The following is a 14,372-nucleotide window of genomic DNA, read 5'->3' on the forward strand; positions in this document are numbered from 1 at the left end:
TAGACAGACAAAAGGACAAAATTATGGCATAAAAATACAGTATTTGCACAATCTTGCATGAAGATTTGTAGGGAGTTGCATGAGGACTTGCACAGAGCCACATGAGGAAATACTGATACAGAATGTACTCATGAAAAAATTTGCAAAACTAGGTGTGAGAATCAAGACATATCAACAACAGTGACTAGATTTTGAAGAAATTTTACAAGTTTCAGAGAGTTCTAGACAAATTTTTTATTGTGTTTAGAAGTTTTAGATAGATAGAAATGTAGTTCAAGTTTTGGATGCCATTTTGTTGTTTGAAAAAAAAAAGGATAGTTGACTTCAGATAAACATAGGAAGCAAGTAGTAGTCACAAACAATCCAACTGAGGGCAAAGCAACTTGGAGGGATGAGGGAGTATTGACCTTTTGTTTATTTTTCAAGCTTCAACAAGTTTACAAACTCAAGAACAAACATGCTTTAACCCTAAAACCAAAAATGGAAAAGAAGGAAAAACCTTTGTCCCACAACTTATGTGCATGCACGCAAGTCACACAGTCATGTCACCCCACTAGACAACACTCATATTTTTGGTGTATTCCAAGGGCTCAATAACATATATTTTGAATGAACACCATTGTGGCAGGGGTCAAGCATGTATACCACCTTCCAATTCCCAAATACATGCCTATGGTGAGTATCTACAAGAGAGATTCTTCCCCATCCTTGCATAAATATTATGTTCCCTTTTGAAGTTGAACTGGATAGCAACTAACTAAGAGGTTTTTACTTGTCTTTTGTTCATATTAACCCCCAATGGCTTTGCAAGTGAAGTTGAGGCCAGTAGCCCACACCAACATATGTAAGTGCACACACTTGACTAGCAAGACTAGGGCCAGTGCCAGCCAGTGTAGTTTATAGAGCCTCTTCCTTATATGTGATATCAAAATGAAGAAGAGAAAATTAATATGACTTTGGAGTCTTTCACTCTCCATAGCTTCTTTATTGTAGTGAGTTGAAATCTTCATTGAAAGGAGTTTTCTTACTTGGGTCATTCTCGGAGGTTGGATCACTTTGGCAGACCCTCTAAAGGTTGCCTTAGACTGGTGATTTATATCTAAGGGTCCAAGTTTCTAATTTTCCTCAAGGGGAAAGAGCATACTCCTATCACCTTACCCAAACACAAGGGAAATGTTAATCATTGAGTTAGCTTATCGATCACATCTTGTCCTATTCTAAGAGTTTGATCCTCTAAAAGGAAATCATCATCTCTTCATTAAAGGTTTCATTTTGGAGAATCGCTAACTTTCTTGCCTCCCTTGAGTACCATCTTTTAGAGGCTTCTAGGTTTCTAATCCACTCCTGGGCATCACTTCCAAGCAGTAAAGGGCATACTCCCCTATTCCCCTATCTTGCACCTTATGAAGTTCACAAGCCCTATTTATACTATGTGTGGAAAGAAATAAAAGAAAACATGATGTTTAAGTGAGTTTGAAATGAGTATTTGACATGTGTATCTTTGAAAAACATCCTACAATCACACAATTAATACATGTTTCAAGAATTTTCATAAGGTTTCTTTGATGAGCATCTTTCAAACCATTGTTATGCTTAGAAAATTAGAAATTTAAAATAAAATTGTTTAGAGAACATCGTTAGTCAAAACATAATGATAAGACTGAATTCTATAAACTATATTTGCATATGTTGATGCAAAATTTTGTGCGAAATCATGTATAGGCCTGCATGAGAAAATGTTGTGCATTGCATGAGAAACCGTGCATTTATGCACTTTTTTGTGCAAGGAAGTGCGATGAAAGGGGGTGAAATCTTACATTTTTTGCATGAAAATGAGATTTCTCACATGAAAATATGAAAAAATGGTATAGACAAACATGATAGAATGATTAAAAATTCAAAAATTAGAGTAAATGAGGCCAAAAAACTTGATTTCTTGGCCCCATACTGGGTGCTAGAAATGTATATGTGAAATGTGGACCTTAAATCCTCACATACACTTCAACATAGTCATTATTTGAAAGATCATCCTAGAATGAATATGAGATTATTCATACAAGAAATCCAATAGTTTAACCTATTGCCTTCTAACTAGAAGGATTTTGCCTTTGCTCTTAGAATGAGAAGCGAGCAACTAGACCTTTAGTACGAAGGATTTATGAAGCTATATGAGAGTGCAATTAATCTATATGAAATGCGTTTTAATATAAGAACAAAGAAAAGAAAATTATGCTATATAAATGCATTTTAATCTAATATGACATTAATATACTAGAAAATGTGAAAGATTATGAAAGTATGGGGAAGTGAGTGAATATTCAAACATTAATTCGATGCAAATTTAATTAAACCTCCATAATGAGGGATCGAAGGCTCCTTAAATAGAGTCCTAGGATCAATTAATGGTCAAGATCAATCAAAATGAACAATCAAGATTGAAGATGAGACTCAGTCAGAATGGAAAATTCCTTATGAAAAGGGAATTAACTAATTGCTTTTGAGTGGAATAAGGAGTTAACTGATTTAATTCCTTTTCTAATCTCAGTCCACCCAGAGTTTCCATTTTTGAACTGAAGAGAAGATTTGGAGAGAATATTTAATTTAATAAAATAGAATATGACCTCATAAATTCATAAATGGATAAACTTTAATTAATTCAATAATTAAATTCAATAATTAAAATGAGGATATTATTAAATTTTATGCATTTAATTCCCTTGTACATTAGCTAAAGAAGTAATTTTAATTTAATTAAAGTATGAACACTTATAATTAAATTAAACTTAATCAATAGGTTTAATGTAGCCAATTTGAGTTGATACTTAGAAATTAAATAAATGGTGTGATTAATGCAGATTAGGGTTTTGTGCATTTGACACATAGGTTAAGTAGTGATTATCAAAATTAGAATTGCCTAGTAAAATATGACTTAAGGATGGTCAAATAGACTAGAATTGGTTAATATGGAAATGTGCCAATTTTGGGATATTGCAAGACTAATCAAGGACAAACACATGATAGATATAGAGAAAAGATACCAACCAAGATACATAAATGAAAAACACAAAATGAAACCAAATAAGGTTAGACCAAAGATTAAAAACCAACCAAGATGTCAAAATGATGCTCAGGAATAGATAGAGAAACAAACTAAACCACAAAGAAAGGTTGAAACCAACATAGTGAGATAGACATAACCAACAATGTAAAATAGAGAACCCAAAATAAGAGCCATGTCCCTAATGACAAATGGAAGCAACCAAGGTTGAGCCCAACCAAAATAGTCATAGAAAGAGAAGATAAACAACACAATAACCAAAGAGATCCAAATAAGAATAAAGAACAATTGTTACACAACTCAAAGAAAATCAACCGTCCTTACACATACCTAGAATGTTAATCTCAATAAAGGGGACCAAGCATACATGAAAGATGAACCAAGAAAAAATGAAAGAAGCACAAATAGAACAACCCAACTGAAACTAACATGCCATAAATAAGAGAGCATAATATGAGTGTTACGAGAAAATGATCCATAAAATATATGAGTCTGATACCTTTATTTAACTAGAACATGCACCTTTGAAGAGTGTAGTTTTATATATTAAATATGTTTGTTGTCTTATTGATCTCAAAATATAGATCATCTCTCTCTCTTCCCAATTTGTCAATTTTTGGTAATGATTTGAAGAGCATGGGAATTAGGGTTCAATATAACACAAAATATCAAAAAATGAATAGTATGTTAATTTTTATTAGTATCGTGGTAATAATATTTGACATTAAACACTTGGAAGTGATAGAGGAAATCCCACCTTACATATAGTAAAAATTTGAACGAATACTTTTTTGTTGCTATTATTCATCATAGATTATGTCACATCTACATGATCAATGTTATATATATATATATATATATATATATATATATTAGTGAAAAACACATAGACACTCCTTTCTCTACCCCTATCTTTACGTTATCTCACCCCTCTCTATTTGTATTCTAGATTTACTATAATTTCTAATTTATCTTATATATCCATATTTCCATCTATCTATTTATCTATTATCCATCTATCACCCATGACCCCGTAGATTTTTTTTGTTCTATATGTTCAGCTTCACCCTCTATGAGTCTTATTTATACCCATTCATAACTATCATCCACTTTGATATTTGATTCTAATCTATGAATCTACAATTAATAATTTAAAATTAGCTTTATCCCATGATCTCTGTGTGTGTGTGTGTGTGTGTGTGTGTGTGTGTGTGTGTGTGTGTGTGTGTGTGTGTGTGTGTGTAATGTCCTACCCAGAGATCCTTAGAATAAGGATAAATAAAAGCCAATACATTTTTTTTTGAAGTAACAAGAATGGATTCAAACAACATAAACATGCAACTAATCAAAGATCACAATGGAAGACATAACCAAACTATCCAAGAAACCAGTGATCTTGAGGAGTCACCACTTACCAACACATTCATTAACCAACTATATAAGTTAAAAAAACAATGATAATTTAATTAATCTCTAAACTATCAAGACCTAGGAAAGTTCACATCTCCATATGGTATCCAAGACACCTAATCTCACTTCTCAAAGGTGCATGAAAAAGCTCTTTGTCTTTTTCACAAAGAACTACAAAAATCTAAACTTGCATGAGGGAACACATGCTTGCATGAGAAAGTATCACACCCCACACGAGGAAATGCTCTATTGTGCAAGTGAAAACTTGGTTGCGTGAGTGACACTCTATCGAGCAAGAGAACACCTAGCCACATTAGGAAACACTTTAAGTGTGAGCCAATACTTTTTCACGTGAGTAAATGCTAGGCCATATGGGAGAGTGCCCACTCTTGCATGAGCATCTACCATGAACCACATGAGAGAATATTTTCCTCGAATGAGGAAACACTATTCTGACAACAAATGTAAAATGCATAAATATATGGATGGTAAGAATAAATCGTCCACACTAGGGAGTACCTAAACCACATAAGTTGAGGCTTAAACACTTAGAAAAATGAAATGAAAATGAAATCACTAGTAAGTTTGGACCTATTTTTTGATGCATGGGTGGTCAAAATTTTGACACTTAAACATTGAAAGTCAACATTGCTAGAATGAGTTTGACCCACCCCACTATTGTCAATTTAATGATGGGATACTCCACCAAAAATCATCTTCATTTATGTAACTTGGCAGCATCAAACTCCTAGTTTGACACATCAAAAAACCAATGGAAGCTAGAGATGATTCGACTAGTTTGTCATACCATCAATGGCAGGCCGCATCGAATTATTAAATCTCACTAGAGATGATTTGATGGGCTTGTCATACCATCAATGATGGGCCACATCGAAATATTGATGACAGCTAGAGTTAAAAATAAATAGATAGCCTCATTGTATATGAGGCTAATAATAGGCTAATAACAACATTACTAGATATTTGTGATTGTTGACTCTTTTTTCTTGTTATAATAACATCATTGTTGACATTTATCATTAATACACCTCTCAATTTTACCACTTTTTGAAGCTCATATTGTATTACATGTAGGTGAGAGGTGGATGATTGTAATTAGGTCTCTTTTAGGCCTAAAGTGTAGAGTTCAAATCATTATAGACATATGTTCATGTTTCTCAAGAAAAAAAACATAGGCATGTCATAGTAAAGGTGCATGGTATGCCTCAGCAAGATCATAAACATTTGCCAATTTTTCCACATTGAGGTCATGTGCAATTGCACATTTACATAAAAGTTTAATTCTTGAGAGGTAATGATTAGTAGCACCATGAAGATCATGTGCGATCTCTTCCATACTATGTAAATAAATCTTGTCAGTGCATAAACTCCTCAAATTATATTTAGAATTTCAATGGTCTTTGCCTCTTTCTTCATGTAGCCTCCATCAAACATGACATTAATGTATCTGGTGATGCCAGTAGTGTAAACCTATGACCATAGAAGATTCTCTACTCTACTAAAGAGGTTACATCTAGTAATGTTTTATTGTTTACATATTTATTATCCAAGTAGACCTAAGGTGTTGGAGGTGGAAGAGCCGCATCTATTGAATATTGCATAGCAACATTCTTTGCTAGAATATGTAATGCAACAACACCATCATGCTACTATTAAGAGATTTCACTTAGTGATAGAAGATTGAAAACTACTTCCAAACCATTATTATCTACAAAAATAATCCTCTAGTCATTAGCAGACCATAAATGAGCAAGGGCTAAGGTGATGCAGAGCATCATTGATCCTTAACATATTTGTATTTTTGATGCAAAGTATCCATAACCTTTTCCCAAATTTGTAATTTGACACATCATTGGCTATCATAGAATAATAATAAAAAAACATAAATGTAGAGTAATATTATATATTGTAAAATCTTTCAATCAATAAACAAATCATCATTTTTTACAAAGTGTTAATATTAGTTAAGGATAAAATCAAATATATACCAGAATTCATAGTAAGAGAAAATAGAAGCTTGGCCATTGTTTAATATCTTAACATTCTGAGTGTTCCATGCAATGTCTATTTCATCATTGAAGTTGGCATTAACACTTGAAGATACAGATGTGAGAAGGAAAACTAAAATGCAAATGGACAAGGTTGTAGGCAATTGTGATGAAACATAATTGGATGAGATATTTTTTCCCTCTCCCTTCTTTTTTTGGATTATTAAAATATAAAAGAAGAATATGAAAAGAAAAGAATAATGCAAAAATAACAAAGTATAGAGCTTCCTACTATAACATAAAAAGAAAACAATTCTAAAACTCGTCAACCAATGAATATGGAGAACCCAAATCTTGCAATGGGAAAGGAGAATATTATAGCACAAAAATTTAAAGTTTTGACATTCCCAAACCCTATGCACTACAATAAGGTAAACCATAGATTTTGCAGTAGATGACCATTTTGAGACAATAATACACACTCACCTTTAGAACTTTGGATTAAAAACTCTTTCTACCTAGTTGAATTACAGGATTTTCAACTTCAATAACTGCAAATCCTCATATCTACTAAAGTTCTCAGCTTCCAAAATTTAAAAAATAACTTGTATCTTGAACTTAGTACCTTTATTAATACTGTCAATAATTTTTCCATTAAGTTATTTTATTTCTTTATCAAGGTCATATTACAAAATAAATGATACCCATTCAACAATGAATGGCAAAATATGCACCGTCCACACTCAACAAAGAAACCAAGTACAACAACTGCTATAGAATGTGAAAAAATAAGTCAAAAGAATACATCAGAGATCAAATGTGTTCAAAAATGTTGTAATTTTATCAATCAAACTATGGCATCAAAAAAGAACAAAGCATACTTATGACAAATTATTGTTGTGACATTTCATTTTATATTTACAACATGTGTCAAGAAGTGAACAAAGGAAATAGGCACATTACTCTTTCTAACTTCAACCACACACAAATATCTCAACAACCAGCTGAGAAAATTGACCATTTTCAAACTTTCATTTTATAATAAAGAATGAAGAAAAACTATACCTTCTCAAAAGGTTCAAACAACTTTCTTAAAAAGTCTTCATTAAAATTGTTTGGAAGATTACTAATAAAAGCAATTTTAACCTACATTTCAAAAACCAAGTCATATCAAATCAAAAACATGTGATAGTTGATATAGAATTATTTTTCTCAATCATTTATGAAAATCATATAACCTAATATGTGACCTTGAAACACATAACTCAAAGCAAAAGGTGTCAAGTTCACTTTCAGCCTGGTCCAATATAGGATGCCACTTGCCTCCAAGTTGAAAGTCTTGTTTTCTCCTAACTTGATAGGTTTTGTTTCAGCTTCACTTGGTTTCAAGAATCCTTTCATATTCTCTACTTAACAAGGCCAACCTTCTAAAGGTGGAAGCTCATTTGGCCTCTCCCCCCCACCCCATAATCACTCTAAATTCCCCATTAACAACTAAGTAAATATTTCATTCATTCATTTTAGAAGAATATCATTGAATCATTATAATCACATAACAATATTCAATAACATGAAATTAAATTTATTAATAAGAAACATTCATTAGCATGATATACAATTAATTAATATATATAAGCATTCATCAATAATTTGTGAACACATCAATCATTATATTCACATAACATTCATTAACACGACATATAATTCATTAATACCTATAAACATTCATCAATAATTCATGTATAGGTCAATCATTATAATCACATAACAATATTCAATAACATGGTATTAAATACATTAATAAGAAACATTGATAAAAATTCATCAACACATCCATCATCAAACAAGGTTTTTAACATTCATTTCTTCTTTTATTTTCCTATTGTTGAAGATAAAGGCTAATAGGCACATCATGACTATCTTCAACACTCTCCTATGACTCTTGTGGTTTTGATCTTACAACTGAGGCTTCCTCTTCTTTTTTTGAGCACAAGGTTGATGCATCCCTACAATAAGAAATAAATGGGTTTCATTGTAAACATTTTTTTAATGTTATAAGTATTTCATTAATCTAAAGAACATAATAGGGATTTTTTTTACCTGATAGTGCCACATCATCTACTGTCACATTTTGTTCAGCTCCAACCTCAACATGCTCAACACTAACATCACACTTTGCATACTTAAAAATCATCACATAAAAGTTACACCAATGTAATTTAAGATGTTAAATTTTATTAATAATTACATGATTAATTTTTAATAGAAATTGGATATGTACCTGTATCATTGTGATGCACATAAAGGTCTTCGTCATGTGTAGGATTCATGTCTTTGTCATCATGAGTAAGATCTGTGTCAAGAGTAGTAGGTTGCAATGAAATTTCATGCATGCATTGTTATCATTGTTTGAAATTAACATCAAATAGACTATTCCTCATGAAGTTCTCAATTACTATTATTATTCACTAGGCCTATTTATCTGTGTGTGAACTGGTGCACCAAAATCTTCTACATCTATTTGGCCACTAGAATCTGTGTTGTGGTGGGAAACCACTACTTTATAGCCTTGCTTGAAGCCAATTTGTTTGTCCTCTTCTATGGGTGCTAGATTAAAATCAATGCCCTACATTTTTTTGCATAATATCATCAATATTGAATGTATTTATTTTTTGTAATTTTATATAAATTTTTGATATAAAATTTCATTTACTGCTACTTACTGTATATGTGAAATGTGGGCCTCAATTCCTCACACACTCTTCAACACAGTCATTATCTGAAAGATCCTCATGGAATGAATATGAGATTATTCAACTGAATAATCCAATAGTTCAACCTTTTCCTTCTAACTAGAAGAATTTTTCCTTTGCTCTTAGAATGAGAAGCAAGCAACTAGACCTCTAGAACGAAGGATTTTATAGCTAAATGAGAATGCAGATTAATCTAAATGTATACAAGATTATTTAAGAATAAGAAAGAACAATTAAATATAAATGGATGCATTGTTAAACTGTATGAGATTGATATAAGAAAATATTAAGCTAAGAATGTAAGAGAAAATGAGTAGATATTCCAACATAAGTTTGATGCAATTCAAATCAACCTTTGTAATGAGGAATACAGAGCTTCTTGAATAAAATCCAAGAGGTGATTGACAGTCAAGATTATAAATGGACCATTAAGATTGAAGAGGATACTCGGTCATAATGGAAACTTCCTCATGAAAAGGGAGTTAACTAGTTTCCTTTGAGTGATAAAAGGAGTTAACTGATTTAATTCCTTTTCTGATTTTAGTTCACCCAATGTTTCCATTTTTGAAATGAAGAGAAGATTTTGGAGAGAATATTTAATTTAATAAAATATAATATGACCTCATAAATGGATAAACTTTAATTAATTGAATGATTAAATTCAATAATTAAAAAGAGGAGATATATTATTAAATCAAATGTATTTAATTCCTTTGTACATTAGTTAAAGAGGTCATTTTAATTTAATTAAAGTATGAACACTTATAATTAAATTAAATTAAATTAGTAGGTTTATTATAGCTAATTTGAGTTGATATCTAGGAATTAAATAAATAGTGTGATTAATGAAAATTAGGGTTTTCTACATTTGACACCTAGGTCAAGTAGCAATTATCAGAATTAGAATTCCCTAGTAAAATAGGACTTAGGGATGATTGAATAAACCAAAATTGGTTAATATGGCAATTTGCCATTTTTAGGGTATTACACTTACAAAGCATGATTAAATTTTCATATATTCACCAGAGCCAAGATGTTGTTGACCAACCTTCTCTTTCCTGGCTTGTGTCACCTTTGATGTGTCCTATAGCCTATATATGTAAACTTTGAAATATGTTAGAAATAAGTTAGATTATATATCCACAATCACACTTCTAGAAATATCTACCAAATTCCACAATCCAAATAAACATGCCATTGTTTCCATACTATGTTGACTTTAGGGTGGTACAAATATGGTGCAAATTGCATGTTGCAATTTGTGTTTAATGCTTCAAGCATGTTGTTAGTGTCATAAGGATATTTGATGATTGATAGCAATATAGAACTTTCCAAGCAACTTGGTTGGTATTGTAACTTATGTGAATATTAGATAGTTTCTAATTTACAATTGTATCTTTATGGAAACATCATCTTTGTAACTTCTATAGATTATCTCTTTGCTCATTCATTTAATTCATTCAATTATTTTAACGTCTTCTCATTAAAAAGTTAAATCAATGTGTTGCAAATTTTTTTTGCTATTTTTACTTTTTTATATGCCTTAAGCCAGAATTTGTTTGAACCCACCAATTTCCTAACCATTGACTCTTCTAAAGGGGCAGGGAGGTTGTTTGATTGCCACTTTCGATCAAATAGTATGAATTCTAAATCAAATTATGAATGACCTATTTATCTAAATTTGTGTCTAGAATTTATGCTCCTAAAAACATTGAGGTGCTAAAGAGAAGACACTATTTTGCACATTCAACAACCCATAATAGTCAGATACTACATAAAGAAAATGAAAGTTGAAAACAAAGAAAATTTACTTGTGATTCAATCAAATTAAAATTTATATTTTTTCAACTATTAAGAGATAAATTTAAACAATGGCCATATAGTTCAACAGTTACTAATTGACTGATAGTTGGATGATACATAATGCAAAGCAAAAAAAAATCTACAACACAACCATTTGAGAGGTTGATGGTATGAAATATCATTTATTGTGAAATTGTATCATTTAATTTTAGTCAAACATTGATCACAACATGTATAAATGTGCTACAAATGTGTATGTTTGTGAGTAAAATATGAATGTGCAGATTCATTTTCTTTTGGTAATAGATTGAGTAATGATATGATATTCATGCATAGAATAGGATTGTTTTCCAATGTTTATTTTTGTTATCCTAGAGTACCTGATGGAATGGTTAACTAATGAGTGGGTTTAATGTTGGCAGAAGTACAGAGCTGATCATAGATGAATAAGGTCACTTTATTATAGATTCATTAGGTTTTCCATCAAATATTCTTGACACTCTACTTCTACCAAGTCATCTAATGCTATTTGATTCTCTGGAGGTGAAATTGAGATATATTTTGGCTTTACATGGTTACAAGAAGGTGATGTATAAATTGTCACTTTCATATTTCATGATTCTCATTTGCTTTATAATTTTTGCTCACAAGTAGATTCTAAACTCAAAGGTATGAATACAAATTAATTGATACATTTTCTTTCTACCATTGAAAAATTCATATATTATACATTTTAATATAACATAGAATCATATACATGTTAGATATATAATTGTAATCTTTTTTAAAGGTGAATATCAACTAAATAGAAGGGATACATATATTGGTTTGACAATTATTAACCTTGTTAAGACTCAAGTTACTATGTGAGCCATTTTCTTTCCATAGTATCAATATTCTACACATATGATGAAGTCATTAACACTAGAAACAATTGAGCTAGAGGATTAACGCAAACTATTCTATTTAGAAGACTAAACTACTTACGTAATTTATTGCACAAGTTTTCAAGCAAGGGTTTCACATTCTTGGAAGCTAATACCATATTCACTTTTTGACTCATTGAAGGGGTGATTATTCAAAAGTTGAAGAAAGATTATTTTATTCTATTGGTTCATTCTTAGGACCATAAAAAATAGACATGTAGCCTATACCTATGCTCCCAGTGTTAGTGTAAATAATCATTATTTATACTTCAGTTAAGTTTACTTATGATAAATGAATTATTTTATTATTTACTAGGTTAGACACCTAGGATTTTGCATACTCATATGAGTTTTCATGTTGACAACAAAGGAGTAAACAACTCTAATTTAGCACACGGTGTCTACAACACTGGAGTTTGCATAATTAAATGAGTTGTCATGTAGACAACACAGTTATTTGCACTCTTAATTAAGCACATGGTGTCTACAACATAATTTTACGTGACACACCTTTGTAGGCTTATCCTATCATCATCGTACTAACTCATATGCTTAATGGAGGATAACCCACTATTGGTGAACATGTGTTTAGTTGTGAGGCTTATCATATTGCTAACCCCTAGACATTCTAGAAGCATTCTAGAGGCCTTTATATTCATGCACTCCTAGTGTACTTGTACATTAATTGAATTTCATATTATTACTTTGATCATACTCTATTGGTCTATTTTGTGCTAGTTGTTGAGCTTCTTGGTCTTGGGTAATTTTTCCCTAAGGAAAATTCTTACATGGTATCAGAACCATAGGAGTGTTATTTCATAGCCATTGGAGACCATTCTTACTTCACCTCTCTAAGGACACCTCAATTCAAATCTAGAGTATTTGCAGCTATTGGGAGCATCTAGAGCCAAAACAAACCTCACCATTGCTTCCAGAGCATCAATTTAGTGAATTTTGACTATAAATTTGCCTATGTTGGGAAATAGTCAAAATTGAGGCAAAAATCTTTTTGCAAACTGGCACCCAAAGGCCCAATTTGAAATTTTGATATGATCTATTAGATCTACCCATTTATTTTGTTTCAAATCTGCATTTAATTTTCTCAACATTTATTGTCTTTTTTAGATTATATTTTCGGTAATTTTTCCAGCTTATCAAGCATGTAAAGAAATATTTTTTGTAGGAACTAGGTGGTCAAATCCTAGCCCCCATAGAATATTCTATTATTTTTAGTACATTTCATTATGTAGCTGGTTGAATACAAAAAATTTGATGAGCTCAACCCACGATAGTCTTCACAACACACAGTTTGGCCGCTGCAACCAGAATCTGGCAAGCCATACAGCCAATGGCCTTATTTTCTTTGAGCAAAGGCAATCTTTTTTTTTAAACAAAGAAAAGCTTTATTGCCATGGGCATGTGGGACTAAATTCCCACCAGTGACTATTTTCTAGTGCATTTCATAGCATCAACCCACTGTGTTCTTTGTCTCCGGCAACCCATAACCCACCTTCCTGATGTTGCTTTCTCCTATCCACCAGAAGTCTAAACTCTCAATAGCAGCAAGAATCTCCAACTAGCAACCTAATACATTGCCGCTAACTAAACTTTTGGAGACCACTCTTGCTGCCACCTTAGCATTGTACCAAGTCGGCATCTACTCAACATCTAGTAACAACCAAGTACATTTGCCACATAAGCAGTCTGATAGCTCAGCCATACATAGTCAGCTTGCCCCATTAGCATCATAGAATGACAAGGAAATGTGTCATTGACACATCATTAAAAGTATGTACAATCCATATGACCAGTCAATGATTTAGTATGCAGTCATATAGTATGGCCCTGCCATGTCACCCAAGGCCTCATTTTTTGCTGACGTCAAATGACCACTACATTAAAATTAATAGTTGTTTGACTGACATCAGCAAGCCAAATTGCACTACCATGACATTCATTTGGACATCAAATTTAACCTAACAGTTTGCTGATCAGACCCCTCTCCAGATTCAATTTTGATTTGACAATCTAACTTTGGGAAGCCATATCTCAATCATCCAAACTCCAAATTAGGTGCAATTTTTTTCATTTTGGCTAGAATTTCCTAAACTTTTTAGTGGTGCTATTATTTACTAGTTTTGGTGTGCAGATTTGTTAGAAATTTTAGTTTTTGGTGACTGTACCTATCTAATCCTACATTTTGCAAATTGAATTGCTCTATATGGGCTCATTTGGACTATAAATCAAGTTCTATTTTTTTTTAAAGTGAATAATTTTAAATATACTTTCCAGATCTACAAGAAAATTAAGGCTTATGTGGACAAAAATACCACTTTCATAAATATGTCCTTTCTTTGTGTTGTATTGCTTCAAAATTGTTGTATTTATGAGATACATTATAAAGTTCCAAATT

The 14,372-nt window shown here is 31.7% G+C and overlaps 1 pseudogene; it reads right to left on the bottom strand.

Annotated features, from left to right (window-relative positions):
- Positions 1-5,615: 5,615 nt before the first annotated feature.
- Positions 5,616-6,267, bottom strand: LOC149548303 (ARM REPEAT PROTEIN INTERACTING WITH ABF2 pseudogene; annotated as a pseudogene).
- Positions 6,268-14,372: the final 8,105 nt, after the last annotated feature.

This window comes from Cupressus sempervirens, chromosome 7 (genome assembly GCF_028749045.1).
Source record: "Cupressus sempervirens isolate cs-2001-9-10 chromosome 7, ASM2874904v1, whole genome shotgun sequence".
Taxonomy (NCBI): Eukaryota; Viridiplantae; Streptophyta; class Pinopsida; order Cupressales; family Cupressaceae; genus Cupressus; species Cupressus sempervirens.